A 13,810-nucleotide genomic window follows, 5' to 3' on the forward strand; every position below is an offset into this window, starting at 1 on the left:
TCTAGATAAATCCCTCACTCATCAAGGGATCTGGCAGTTGGCGCCTCTCCTCAGCGCTCTTTTTCCGTAATTATCTTCCTTTTTCCAACCTGGCATTGAGCAGAAGAGAGCAGTAATCACGAGATATCATCTGCCCAGTCAGCCAGGCTCTTAATGATGGCAAACGTAGCCACAGCCAGCCCCCCTCTCCTCTTCTGATCTCACCCTCAGGGCTGAGAAATAGTCGCCGTGTGCCGTGACACCTAAGGGAAAGATCACCTGAAAGACCCGCACCTAAAGTCCTGCCCCACCATGGGCTTTGCAAGTCAGCACCTCACGTCACAGCAAGAGAATCAGCTGTAAAACTGAAGATGGCACTAGGGGAGGTCTGTTGTGGGAAGGGCACCCTTACCCCAAAGCCAAAAGCAAACAATCCAACAAAACCAATATGCAAAAGTGGTAGTTTAATAAATTTAGACTTCTGTGGTAAATCCCTCTGTTGAGTAGTATGCTTCATCTTTCCATTACAAGAAGTCTAAGGCTTATTTGTTCATGGTGCTATTTTAATTTAAGCAGTGCTTTTCTTTTAAACAACTCGACACGTTATCATAAACGCTTAATGGCTATGCAAACAATTTTTACTCACTTTAAGCCAACACAACTACTGATAGAAGCTCAAAGTGTAAATAGAATCAATCCATGATTCCCAGTTCTCCCCTTTCCTTGCTGCTTTAGAAGCCTCACTCAGAGGTCAACCAAGCCTCCCTCGTGTTTAAGGCACTAACAAAGCAAGAGCATCCAATCGACGAGAAAATAAAACATTATTTGTTACTTAATAGTTCTAAAAAATACAAGGTCATCATCACTAGAAAATGTGCACTGCTTTGGATTTCCTGACACTTATTTTATGATTTTCATTTTAATTACATATGGGGTGTGAGCCCCATGGGTGAAGTTCCCAAGGAGCTAATTTGGCCCTAGTCCATCTTCGGCCAGCTTCTCCCAAGAGCTCTAGTTTATTATACCCTGAGATCACATTTAAAATATTTAACACCAGCACGGGGTCCACAATGACCAATCATAAGGGATGCTGGCCATGACCAGTATACCAGAGAGTCCTGGCTGAAGGCCAGCGCGTTGGGACACCCAAGAAGCCCAGGAAGGAAAGGGGAGGTGGCGGCAGAAAATGTGATGTTATGCAACCATTTTGTCTGAATTTATCAGCAGCCAGCTCCCAGTTCTCCACGTTGTCCAAGAGCTTATTAATACATTTTTGGAAGTCTTGCAAAAAGCTGAATATACTATATCAGAGGCATCCTTACCACTTGCCAGATAAAGGGAACATTAGTTAATCATTTTTTTAAAAAATATAGAACTTCTACAAAGTAATTTTTGGTTCTTTGTTCCTATCTCCCTGATCCCTCTAATGTTTCCTCTCCTTGGAAGCAAAGCAGTACTCAAAAGCACACACAATCACATCTTAACAAGTTACTCCTTTCTTAGCTAAAAACTTGGTAACTGAAAAAGAGAAGCCTTCCTGTGTTTAGGAAGCGGATAAACAGGTATCAAATGTTTCCTAGCCAAAAAACACTGATTCATGCAGCTCAAGAGGAAAGGGCTGAAGCAGTTAGCAAACATTTAGCATTATACCTTTGTTCAAAGCCCTGACCTCATGTTCCCTGTTTTTTAAGCATTTTTCATTCAACCAAAATCAAAAAAGTTGCAAGAAATCTGTGAACTTGTAATTCACAGCATCTCTTACTTACCCATTAGTTAAAAATCTCTGTATCCACAGGATGTGGCAGGTCTTACAAGTTTCAAAAAAAGGAAACTGCCAGACCAAGTGTCTGTCTTTTGGTGGACAAAGATAAAGCACTAGAAGCAGTTCTTCCTTCAGGGATGAGTCAACATAGCGGCCTCACACAGTTATGCAAATGAAGGGTGAACTAGTACCACTGAGAGGGAGGAGGAGTGACCTTTTGTGACCTGAGCAGGGTTGCCCCTTCCAATACTCCTTGACAGGCAGAGTAGATCAATGAAGAGAAGGTGGATACATTTGCATAAGGATAGAGGAACTATCCTCTACCCACCAGAAAGAAGGGATCCAGAATCCCTCTCTTAGGACATTCGATTTAATTAGACTCATGGGCTGGGTTTGTCCTGACAGAAAAGGAAACCTAGAGTCTGAAGGGATTAATTAACAGTCCACCAAAGTGGTATTAAAATTACTTTAAACTGAAAACATCAGAACAATCAGCAGCCACAGAAAGAAAATTATCTAAACTTAAGCAGAGACTCCAGAAAATACATCTCCCACTGACACCGACTCCCCCACTACCCCCCACCCCTGACTTGAGGGAGAAGACTGACCCTTAGCACCAAGAAGTATGAATTCAGCTGTTTATTAGCATCAAAAAGCCCAACAGAACTTTCCATACTTTCCCACGGGAGCTCTAAACACCTCTTTTTCAGTAAGCTGGTACATAAACCTTTACCTTTGACTATTCAGCAAGTTACCCAATACTGAGTACTCCGGCGTGCACAGGTAAATAAACCTTCCCTTTTGCCTGTTAATCTGTCTGTTGTCAGTTAAATGGCAGGACCCGGACCTTTTAAAGCTAAGTGGGTAGAGAAAAGGTTTCCTCCCAACAGATCCCAAAGACAGGAGAAGTCAGAAGTATAACCCAAGTTCACAAACAGGGTCTGGAGAAAGCCCCACAAAACCAGGCATGCTGGCCTGGGGAGCCTGCCTTGGAGCAGGAGCTCAGCTCGGGGTGTGCACTGAAGAGCCACACCCTTGGAAGGCCAATGTCCGAGTGCTGGCGGGGGGGGGGGGGGGGGCTTGTGTGGGTGCCCGGACCAGATACCAGAGGCAGCCCCTACTTCTGTCTCTCCTGGGCAGCCTGAAGCAGATCTAAAACCTGGACCAGGACTGCTCCTTTGTGGACAGTGGCAGAGCCGAAGAGATGGGGCGTTAACTGACTTCCAATTAATAGGTGCAAAAGAATGCTCAGAAAATTGATATGGACAATGAAAGAATAGTAACCAGATGTGGACGCCAATAGGCACAAACCCACAGAGATAAAGAGAGGGGGAGAAAAAAAACAAGCATCATTTTAAAAATTGCTATTACCAGGAATAAAAAGGGGGGGGGACTAAAATTTACAGATGGACTTTTATGTAAATACACTTACATCTAACTTGCTAAATTCTTGACTCTGCTCACCATGTTTCTCCTTCAACATTTCTCTTTTCAGAACATGGACCTCTATTCACACAATCTGAGAATCACTCCCAATAGCTTTTTTTTTTCTCATTCCATACATTCATATTCATCATCAAGAGCAACAGATCTGACCTCCTAAATAGGTCAAACAGTGTCTCCCAGTCTTCTTCCACCTCCACTTTCACCATCACTTCTGCTGGGACTGTTGCAGTAGCTTCCTGACAGGTCCCTTGCATTCCCTTGCTCCTCCCCCTCCACTCCCAATTCCACACACTACAAAGAACTTTTATACTGTCTTATCACCTCCCTTCTTAGAATTTCTCAGTGGATTCCCATTGGTCCTAGAATCCTTAACAGGACCTTATCTTGCTTCATTCTCTCTTTGTTCATTACTTTTCAGCCACTAAGGTCTTCATAGAAAGGGTCAGGCTCTATCCTACCTCATGCTCTACCTGGAAAGTAGGAGATAGTCCATAAATATTTGCTGACTGCTACTGAAATTAGCTATTTTAAGCTCCATATTACCTACAATAGGATGACTATATGACCCAGTTTGCTTGACAGTCCTTGTTTAGACCCAATGAACCAGCAAACTATTTGATAAATTCTCACTTTCACTCTGGGCTGTATGATGAGTAATATACAGGGTCACCCTGCCTATAAGGAAGCTGAAATTCAGAGAGATCAAATAAAGAGTCAGTTCTCTCTATTTGCCATCTACAGACCAATGTCCAGGTACATTTACATGTAGAACATGAGAAGTAGTTATGCTCTATAAAGTCAATGGGAACACTGAATTAGCAAATGCTGAACTATTGCTCCTAGAGGAAATACAGGGTTAGGTTCCTGTGAGCCACTCGCCACATTTTTGTCAGCCAAACAATACACGATTTTGTTTTATGTGTGCTTCTGTTTAAAGACATCTTATTTAATACAGATTGTTCATTCACTAGCCTTGAACTAATAGCAGCTGTACTGTAACGTCTGCCTGACAAGCTTATCCTACACACACATTTTCTCTTAAGCAGAGCACAACCTTTTGCATTTAGGAGCACTAGACTGCACTCTGTCACTACACTTGGAACTACTTTTAAAGGGTGAAATCACAAAGCATAAAAATGTGAAAAGCATGGCACTGAACAGACCATGAAAGCACACTTGTTTACAGCAGGAGAGCTGAAACAAGAAGGCAAGAGTGTTGTCTTGTTCGACCTCAGTGGGCAATGTGTTCACTGGGCAGCTCGAAATTTCAGTTTGTTGCACGTCTATGAATGACTGCAAAAGCACTCTAAGCACTGATGTAGAGTTATAAATAAATACTCATGAGTAGGTGAATTCACAAATATGAAATCCGCAAATAGTGAGGATCGATGGGAGCTTATTTAAGGCTATATAGCTGCTGTAGAAGGAGAACAGACCCCAGAAAACATCCAACTTCACAGCCTCTGTCCAGTCATTAGATCAGTAGTAAGAGGAAAAGAACTGCTCTTTGAAAAACAGTACCATTACTCTAGGTAGATTGGCCATAATGATTAAACTGCTGGATTGCCAGTTTATCGAAGTTCCGGTAGTTAGTGCAGAGTGAAAGAGGCAAAACTCTTCTTCATGAAGTGGGCAAAAGTCTGTATAAAATACTCAGTAATCTACAACTCCGAACCACTGAAGATTTAAACGGCAGGAAACTAGCTACTACTTCTTAAGTGACAATTCACAAGGGAACCCCAAGTTACTTATAATAACAGTGGGAGATTTCTCAATCCACATAGGCTCTAAGATTAACAAAAATATGAATTTATGTGATTACAAATGTTTTTAAGAGTCAAAGCTTGAGCCATCTACAGACCAATGTCCAGGTACATTTACATGTAGAACATGAGAAATCAAGTACTCTTGCCTCTTTCTAGTCTTTGGGGGTGGACAGAATCTTTGACAAGTTTCCAGTACTTGATCACTCTCACTATTCAGGAAGTCCTCTCTGTGGTGAATTTCTCACATCTTAGTAAATTTTTATGTCCTCCTCTAAAACACATTCAAAACAAGGAGATCAATCTGCAGGTTTATGAGCAGTATGACTAAAATATTTTAAATTACACATTAGTTTTCCATTCAAGAATTTAAGACTATTTAAGGCTATTTAAGAATTAAGCATAAGAAAAATACTTCCCACTGGTCCACTTTATTCTAACTGGCTCTCTTGGCATGTCAAGTCTCACACTGCTCTATTGATACAAGATGATGTTTGAAATGTTTTTAGCTAGTTGATAAAATATTAAAGGCAATCTCAGAAACACTTGCCTTACATTAAAAAAAAAAAGAAGAAGTCTTCTTCCTACCATTTACTAGTTTGGGGGTGGGGTTGAAATTTGGCAGAAAATAAACTCTTAAACTCAACTTAGAGTTCATAATTTGAAATAAATTAAGACTTACCAAAAAATTCCAATAGGAATATGAAATGTACTCTTTGCCCAGATTCTCCCGATACTAACATTTTATCACAGTAGCTTTATCTCTTTTTCTTGTATTATTTCTGAACAGTGAAGGAGTTCAGAGTATGCCACCCCCAAAACGTGCTGCGCTAGCATAAGGATTATTGTGAGCAAAAGGCAATTTTTAAAAGAGCAGACACAGGATGAGCTTTCTGCCCTCTGCCAATCTGCCTGAAAACAGAACATAAATTCCCCCATAAAGGTGTCCCCTGCTTCCCAAATCAGAATGAGGACAACCTTATCACATAAGATGAGATGGCACTGAGATGCACCTGCACAAACAAGCCTTATTAATTAACCCTGATTTCCAGTAGTTGCCCCACATATTCACCTTCCCATAGTTGCTACCCTTGAAAGCCTAAAACTCTTTTCCTTTGTCTTTATCACTTCTCTGAAATTTATTGTTTCTTTTAAGATGCTATATAAGCCCAAGTTCCAACCATCCCTTTGAGTTACCCATCAGTGAGTTTCTCCCATGTATATGCACACTGCTTGTGTTAATAAACTTCTCTTTGTTTTTCTCTCATTATTCCATCTTTTGTCAGTCTAATGTGCAGGGCCCCAGCTGGAGAACCTGGAAGAATAGAGGGAAAAGAGCTTTTCCTCCTCCAGTACAATCTATGAGAAAGTTGCAAATGTGATGCTCCTTTATCCTTAAATACTTCAATCTGTAGTTCTGGAAATCAAGAACATTCACTTACATAATCACAGCACAATTATCAAAATCAGGAAGTTAAAATTGATACAATACTATTATAAAATCTACAGGCCTTATTCAAATTTCACTAATTGTCACAATGATGTCCTTTATCATAAAAGAAGAGAGTTTGTGGGCGCCTGAGTGGCTCAGTCGTTAAGCGTCTGCCTTCGGCTCAGGTCATGATCCCAGGGTCCTGGGATCGAGTCCCACATCGGGCTCCCTGCTCGGCGGGAAGCCTGCTCTCCCTCTCCCACTCCCACTGCTTGTGTTCCTGCTCTCGCTCTCACTCTCTGTCTCTGTCAAATAAATAAATAAAATCTTTAGAAAAAAAAAAAAAAAAAGAAGAGAGTTTGTTTCCCTGGTCCCAGAGCTAATTCAGGATCACTGATAGCACTTACAGTTCTAAGAATTTCTTTGGTCTCTTTCAATCTAGGATAGTTCTCCAGTCTTTCTTTTTCTTTTGTGACCTTGACATTTTTGAAAAGTAAGGTAAAATCTACAAAAGTTATTTTGTAGAATCTCCCTCTACTTGGATCTGTCTAATATCTCCTTGCAAGGAGATTCTGTTAATGGATTTTTGGCAGAAATATGACAGGAGTGGTGTCATACCTCATATCAGAAGGCACATGCCGTTGGTTTGTCCCATTGATGAGGGTGTCAACGTTAAGTACTTGGTTACGATAGTATCTGCCCAGTGAGTTCATGAATCTTACCTGTCATTTATATTACAGGGCATCTGACACAAAAATTTTAAAACACTTCACAAATAAGTCTACTTACATAGTTTCAATGGCTTGTATTTTTAGTTATATTTTCAGAGTTTTTACTTGAGGGCTCATCTTTATTTTCTACCTATTTATTCCTTTTATTACCAAGTATAATGTTTCTAGTACTTTCCCTTTTTATCTTATAAGGTGTTACAGGAAAAGTGTCTAATCAAGACTATTTTAGGCAACATTAAAAATGATGCTAGTTTTGGCTGCCAGGGGGATGCAGCGCTTCCATTCTGTGCTCACAGTGATGGGAGCAAGTACTCCCTCGACATGCAGAAGGACGCTGGTGAATTCATGGACCTCCACAGAAATACTCTGCCAGCAACCACATCATTGGCGCCAAGGGCCACATGTCCATCCAGATGAACATGGCCAAGGCTGAAAAGGGGGGCAGGCACGTTCAACAGCCAATTTAAAACCTATGCTGCCTGTGGGGCCATTTGCAGGATGGGTGAGTCAGATGACTCCATCCTCCAACTGGCCAAGGCCAATGGCATGGTTTCAAAGAACTTCTGACTGGAGAGGATTACAGATGTGGGCTATTTGTTATAAATAAATAATAACTTTCTAAATAAATAAATAAATAAAAGTACACTGGTTTTTGGTAAATTTTCAAATATATAGGTAGGGTGGGGTTTTCTGGGGTTCTTCTATATTTTACTTATGGTTTGTATAGAATATGTTGTTTAGACAATCCATGGAATGCCAATACCTATTTTGGTCATACAAACTGAAAACAAATGCACGTGAATCATATGCCAATACACACACTGTCTCAGTACTTTTGGGCTGTTGTAACAAAGAACCATAGACTGGGTGGCTTCTATAAGCAACATAAATTTTTTTCTCACAGTCTGGAAACTGAAAGTCCAAGATCATGCTGCCAGCATTGTTGGATTCTGGTGAGACCCTCTTCCTGGCTACAGACTGCCTACTTCTCCTTTTCATCAACACCCCCAGAAAGAAAGGCAGAGCTCACTGGTCCACTGGTCCAATAAGTTGTAGATTACTGAGTACTTTTATAGGTCCACTGCCTAAAATATTTTAGGCAGAAAGAAAAAGTGAGCTCTGCCTCTTCTTCTAAGAGCACATACCCCATTCATGAGGGCAAAGCCCTCTCACATAACCACCTCCCAAAGGCCCCACACCTCCAAATGCCATCACACTGGGGATTAGATTTCCAACATATGAATTTCAGAGGGACACAACCATTTAGTCCATAAAGCACATTTAATTACTTATACTCAAAAAGTTTAATGAAGTGATACAGATGCAAATAAAAGCACCAATCATTAGAAAAGATACAACATTTATAAACAAGAATGATGAAAATAATTAGATTGCAGGAAAATGAAATTCTCCATTTGTCAGAAAAACACTAAATTCTAGATCTACTCAAAAGCCTGCCTCAGAAATTTGACCCCAACAAATTACTTCTTTTACTGTAATCTGTAATAAAACTAGCATGGCTTGCACACACAAAAAAAGACAAGAATGCAAATGAACACAAATTTGTTTGAACTTCTGGTCTTGTTGAAATAACATTGCAGATATCATATTGAAAAATATACAGAATTATTTGACAAGGTATAAAAAGTATACATTCTATACTTCATTTTGAAGTTCTAAGCATAGCCAACACTGCCTAGGAATTGGCTGAATATTTTTCTAGCAGCAAATGCATAAACTTCCTTGGACAGTGCCTGAAAATCTTACCCTTAGCTGGCCTCATTGGGACTCTGGGATCCTTGGTCCACAGTCGTCAATTCTCCAGAATAATCCATTTAAGACATAGATCAGATCATGTCACTCCTGTGCCCAAAACCTTGCATCCTATCCCACTTAGAAAACATTCCAAGCCGTATTTATAGTCTGTCGGCCTCTATGGTCTGGCCTGCACCCCACTCAGCACTTCTTTCCCTGCCCCTCTCCAGAACAGCTACACTGTCCCTGCTGTTCTCCAGCACACCAAGCACAGGGCTTCTCCTCTGCCTAGAACATTCCCCCACTACCACCACCACCACCAAATTCCCCTGTTGCTTGTTCCCTCTCTTTACTCAGGTTCTAATGTTGCCTCCTTGGGGAAGCCTGCCTTGATCCCTAAGCAAAACAGTGTCCTGTCCTTCCCCACCTGCCTCCCATACATTATTTTCTTATTGGTGCTCCTCAAAGTCTGACATCATTTCAGGCATTTGTTTACTTGTTTACGTTCTGGATTCTTCACTAGAAAAGAAGCTTCAAGTGAGCATGAGTGTTTGGTTCACCACCATATCCCATCTAGAAGAGACCCTGGCACCCCTGACACCTAATAAACATGTGTTGAATGAAGCAGTGAATGAGTGCTTCGATTTCCACGTGACAAAATGCCTGCGCACACACACACACACATGCACACACACACATACATGCACAGAGAATATGGAGGGTGGTAACTCTGTTCCTTGCATCAGAATGGCCTATAGAGCTTTGAAACACCACAAGCCAGGCCCAACCCTTGGAGATCTGGATTCAGCAAGCATTCGCAGGCTGAATTCTGACTCAGAGCCAGGAGCCAGAAGTCTCTTACAAGAGGCTGAGCTACCTATTAACTGAAGATCAAGTCTCCTCTTTAATTGGAGGACTCCTGGGCAGTGTTTCAGATGCTGTGCCCATAGCTGCCCACTCTTGGCTACGAATGACCACCTATAAAAGCAGTGCCTGCAGCCCACGTGGTATGGGCCACAGTGACCTCATCCTTGGCCTGGAGCCCACTTCCTTAAGGAATAAACATACTCTCCTAACCAATGTTTTTTATTTGTGACGAGAGGGTGTGCACACTGAGAATGCAGGTTTCCTTTGTTTTGGAAGCCAACTGAATGTGCAGGTGGCTGGGGAGGGAGGGAGGAATAAGAAAGAGTAATCAAGGTTTGGATAAAGGGCATAAAGTTGCAGGGACAAACTGTTCTTGCCTGGGAGACTCACTGAGAAGACAATCACAGGGTCTCCTGATAGGTTTTCCAATAGTTTTTAATGCTTATCTTCCCGCCCTGGACTCAATGCATCTCATTGAACCCTCTCATTTAGTTACAGACTAAACGTCCATGTTCCCATAATCCCTATGTTGAAACCTAGTTCGCAGTGTGACGGTATTTGGAGGTAGGGGTCTTTGGAAGGTGATTAGGTCATGAGAGTGGAGCCCTCATGAATGGGATTAGTGCCCTTATAAAAGAGACCCCAGAGAGCTCCCTTGGCCCCTCCACCCTGGGAGGACACAGCAAGATGAACCAGGAAATGAGCTCTCACCAGATACCAAATGGGCAGACACCTTGATCTTAGACTTCCCAGGCTCCAGACGGTGAGAAATAAATTTGTGTTGTTTAAAAGCCACCCAATCTGTCATACTCTGTTACAGCAGGCTGAGCTAAGACACCTCACAACAGCCTTACCGGGCAGTCATTATAATCCCTACTGTAAATGAGGAAGCCACAGTACAGAGCCACGAAGGGACTCTCACAGTCACCATAGGTAAGTGGAAGATCCAGGGTTCAAACCCAGCTCTTTGGCTTCAACGAAGGCCTCACCATCCCCTGCTGAACTATGGCTGGTGCCTCTATCTCCCAGCTCCCCACCCCCCAACATACACTCAGCTCAGCCCTTGATTCCTTCAACAATTCCTAACCCTGCATGCACATTAGAATCACCTAGAGAACTTCCAAAGGAAATTCTTGGACCCTACTCCCAGAGAGTCTAATTAATTAGGTAGGGTCTAGGCATTAGCATTTTTTTAAGCTTCCTAGATAATTCCTCTGTACAATCAGAGTTAGAAACCACTGTTCCAGGTCAGTGGGAAGAAAGGCCAAGCCCTAGTGGAAGTACCACAAACGGCATGTACAAAGAAGGAACCCCCAGTTCAGAAGAGGTCAGAGAGTAACTTGGCTAAGAAGCTTCTAGAACTAGGGATGTAGTTCTAGCCCATCCTGAAAAGAAGCCTGAGGTACTGAGCTCAAGTCTAGAATGGCAATGTTTGCTAGGGCTGCCATAACAAAGCACCACAAAAGGAGTGACTGAGCCAACAAAAATATGTTGTCTCACAGTTCTGGGGCTACAAGTCTGAGATTAAGGTGTGGGCAGAGCCATGCTCCCTCTGAAGGTACTCAGGAAAGACCTATCCCAGACCTGCCTCCTAGCTTTCAGGAGTCCCATGACTTGTGACAACATAGCTCCATCTTCACATGGCAGTGCCCCTCACGTGTGTCTATGTCCCAACCCCCTTCATTAAGGGCCCCAGTCATAATGGATTAGGGCTTACCCTACTCAGTATGACCTCATCTTAACTAACCACATCTATTAGGACCTTACTGCCAAATAATGTCACATGCTGAGGTCCTGGGGGCTAGGGGAAGACTCCAGCATATCTTTTCTGGGAGGGACACAATTAAACCCAGGACAGGCAGGTAGAGCCAAACGTTGAGGCAGTGTCCCCCAAGGATGCACTTAGGAACATATTCCTGTGCCAGAGATCCACTTCACTCAGTGTCCTGACAATTTACAATGGGCACGTATACATGTTCGAGACCCAGAAAAGTCCTTCAGGAAAGCCATCTGTCAGCTTTGTTTATCCAAATCTATTTGACCATAAAGCCCTTTCCACCTCGCATCTCTTAACCACCTATGGAACACAATTCAGGAAACACCACAACCGTCTAAGTGTGGAGGAGCCATGATGAATTAAAGCCTCATGTGAGGGTGAAAGTGCCCAGCACCCAGGAGTGGACCATCTGATATGGAGGCAGTGGGTCTCTCCTTGCGAAAACACCCACAGAAACTAGAAACAAAAGGTAAATGATCATGAACCACATTTTTTTTTTTACAGCATTGTAATAAATAACCCTGAGTCTTATTCCACAGTCTATGTGGCCAATTTTTTATAATATGGTGACTCATCTCACAGAGTGCCATTTCAGCCCTCTGGGAAGTTGAGCTTGGGGTACAGGGATATTGTAATTTGGGGTAAGACATGTAGCCGGAGAAACCAAATGTCATCCTGGCTCCCCATCGATATTGAGCCACTGCCTAGAACTACATGGAAGTTGGAGAAAGTGACTTGGGCCTTCTTTACCTCCCTCCCCCATCAGAAATCCACTCAGAACATGATACGGAACCTCATTTACAGAGGAGACCAAACAAAATACAACCACCACCCACTCAACACAAAATACATCCTGGATTGTAGAAAAACTGGATCCTGGATTGAGGAAAAAACTTTGGAAAAGGCAACCTTTAAAGGGCACACAAAATAATCCAACACACAGTGTGACTTCTAAAAATAAAACCATGTAATTTACATATTTTTGAAGCAAGATTTTGCTCAAACAGTTCCTTGAACATAGGGAACCATGGGCCATTTCAAAACTGAAAGGCTTACGTTTTTCAGGTTTTCGCTTTTGAGCAAACTAGACTTTCTAAACTTTTAATTCAAAAAAGAAATTACAATGCACACCAAAGCAGTACTTTCCACAGCAGCAAATTAGAGAGGGCTAATTTGTGGGCACAGCCATGCCCTGTTATCTGTACCTTGTCACTTTAATTTAGCACAACCAAAACCTCGCCATTCCTTTCATTTTTTACTTGTCCACATAGAATTTCAGCCTTCATGCTGGGTTTCAAAGAGTCCAAAATAAAACCAGCCCACATTAAGCAAAACAGCCACATAAGACCTTTCCTTTATGTGTGGAGAAAAGGACTTTCAAAGTTCAGAAGGAGGATTTTTTTTTTAAAGCACTAAGTAGTCTTGGTAATGTTTTTAAAGATCTATTTTAAAACGTTGAGATTTTTTTCCTCCATTGTGCTGTCTGCATGTGGACAGACCCGTGGATTTCCTCTAACAGAAGCAACAAAGTTGTTACTTGAAACCTGCACATTTCAATCCCTTGCTAAAACATCTCTCCAAGAGCTACAAGTTGTCAAACTAGAAGACACACTTTCCATCCTCCTGCCCTGTGGAGCATTAACAGGCAAGGGTAACAGCGTGGGCTCAGGGGACATGCTGGTCTCCAGATCCTCAGTGTCCTGCTCTTACAACAGCGAATCTAGCCATCCTTCAAGCATAGGAAATAGACTGTCAAGAGTGGCAGAACCGAACGCTACCACGTCCACCTATGGGTGTGCATAAAGCATGAAATACGAGCGTCCCCCAAAACCCTTTATTCACTCTCTGTCACATGCTACCCTCATTAGGAAGAGCCACTCTTAGAAACAATTAATTACGGCCAACAGAAATACCTGTCGTCCACAGCCTTATAGGTATCCCTCAGCTTCCCAAATCTCCTAGCTGTCCCCATCCCACCTGACTCTCTTACCTCTTGAAAGGCAGAGCGGATTCCCCAGCATTTTCACCTTGCAAGGAGCAAAAAGCCTTAAGTGTATGTCACCTGGGCTCTCATTCTGTAAATCATTTGGTTAGAAATATTAGTAACTGGGGATGGCTTTATATCGGCCCTCACAGTGGCAAGTTGTAAAAATGCACCACAGACAGGGAAATGCAGACTCTTCGGAAACTCAAGTGGTAATTGGAATTCAGAGCTAGGGCCCTGCCATAAATCTGTACTCCGCAGCTGTCATTGGGAGTAAAAGTCTGCCTCTTGACGGAGCAGAGACCCGAAGCCCA

General features: G+C 42.4%; 1 protein-coding gene and 1 pseudogene across 8 annotated transcripts in view; one reads left to right on the top strand and one right to left on the bottom strand.

The window, feature by feature from the left end:
• The window catches only part of ELMO1 (engulfment and cell motility 1), a 540,114-nt gene that overhangs the window by 448,599 nt on the left and 77,705 nt on the right, over window positions 1-13,810 (bottom strand). The window contains exon 1 of one of the 8 annotated variants that reach the window (XM_035020920.1): window positions 1,746-2,829. The exons of the other annotated variants lie outside the window; for them this stretch is intronic. The gene's annotated coding sequence lies outside the window, so the exon portion shown is untranslated. Of the gene's footprint in view, window positions 1-1,745; window positions 2,830-13,810 lie in introns of those variants that run through there. 8 annotated transcript variants of the gene reach the window in all.
• LOC118020973 lies at window positions 7,435-7,680 on the top strand (annotated as a pseudogene).

Source organism: Mirounga leonina, unplaced genomic scaffold (genome assembly GCF_011800145.1).
Source record: "Mirounga leonina isolate KUSES-001 unplaced genomic scaffold, KU_Mleo_1.0 Mir_174, whole genome shotgun sequence".
NCBI classification, from domain to species: domain Eukaryota; kingdom Metazoa; phylum Chordata; class Mammalia; order Carnivora; family Phocidae; genus Mirounga; species Mirounga leonina.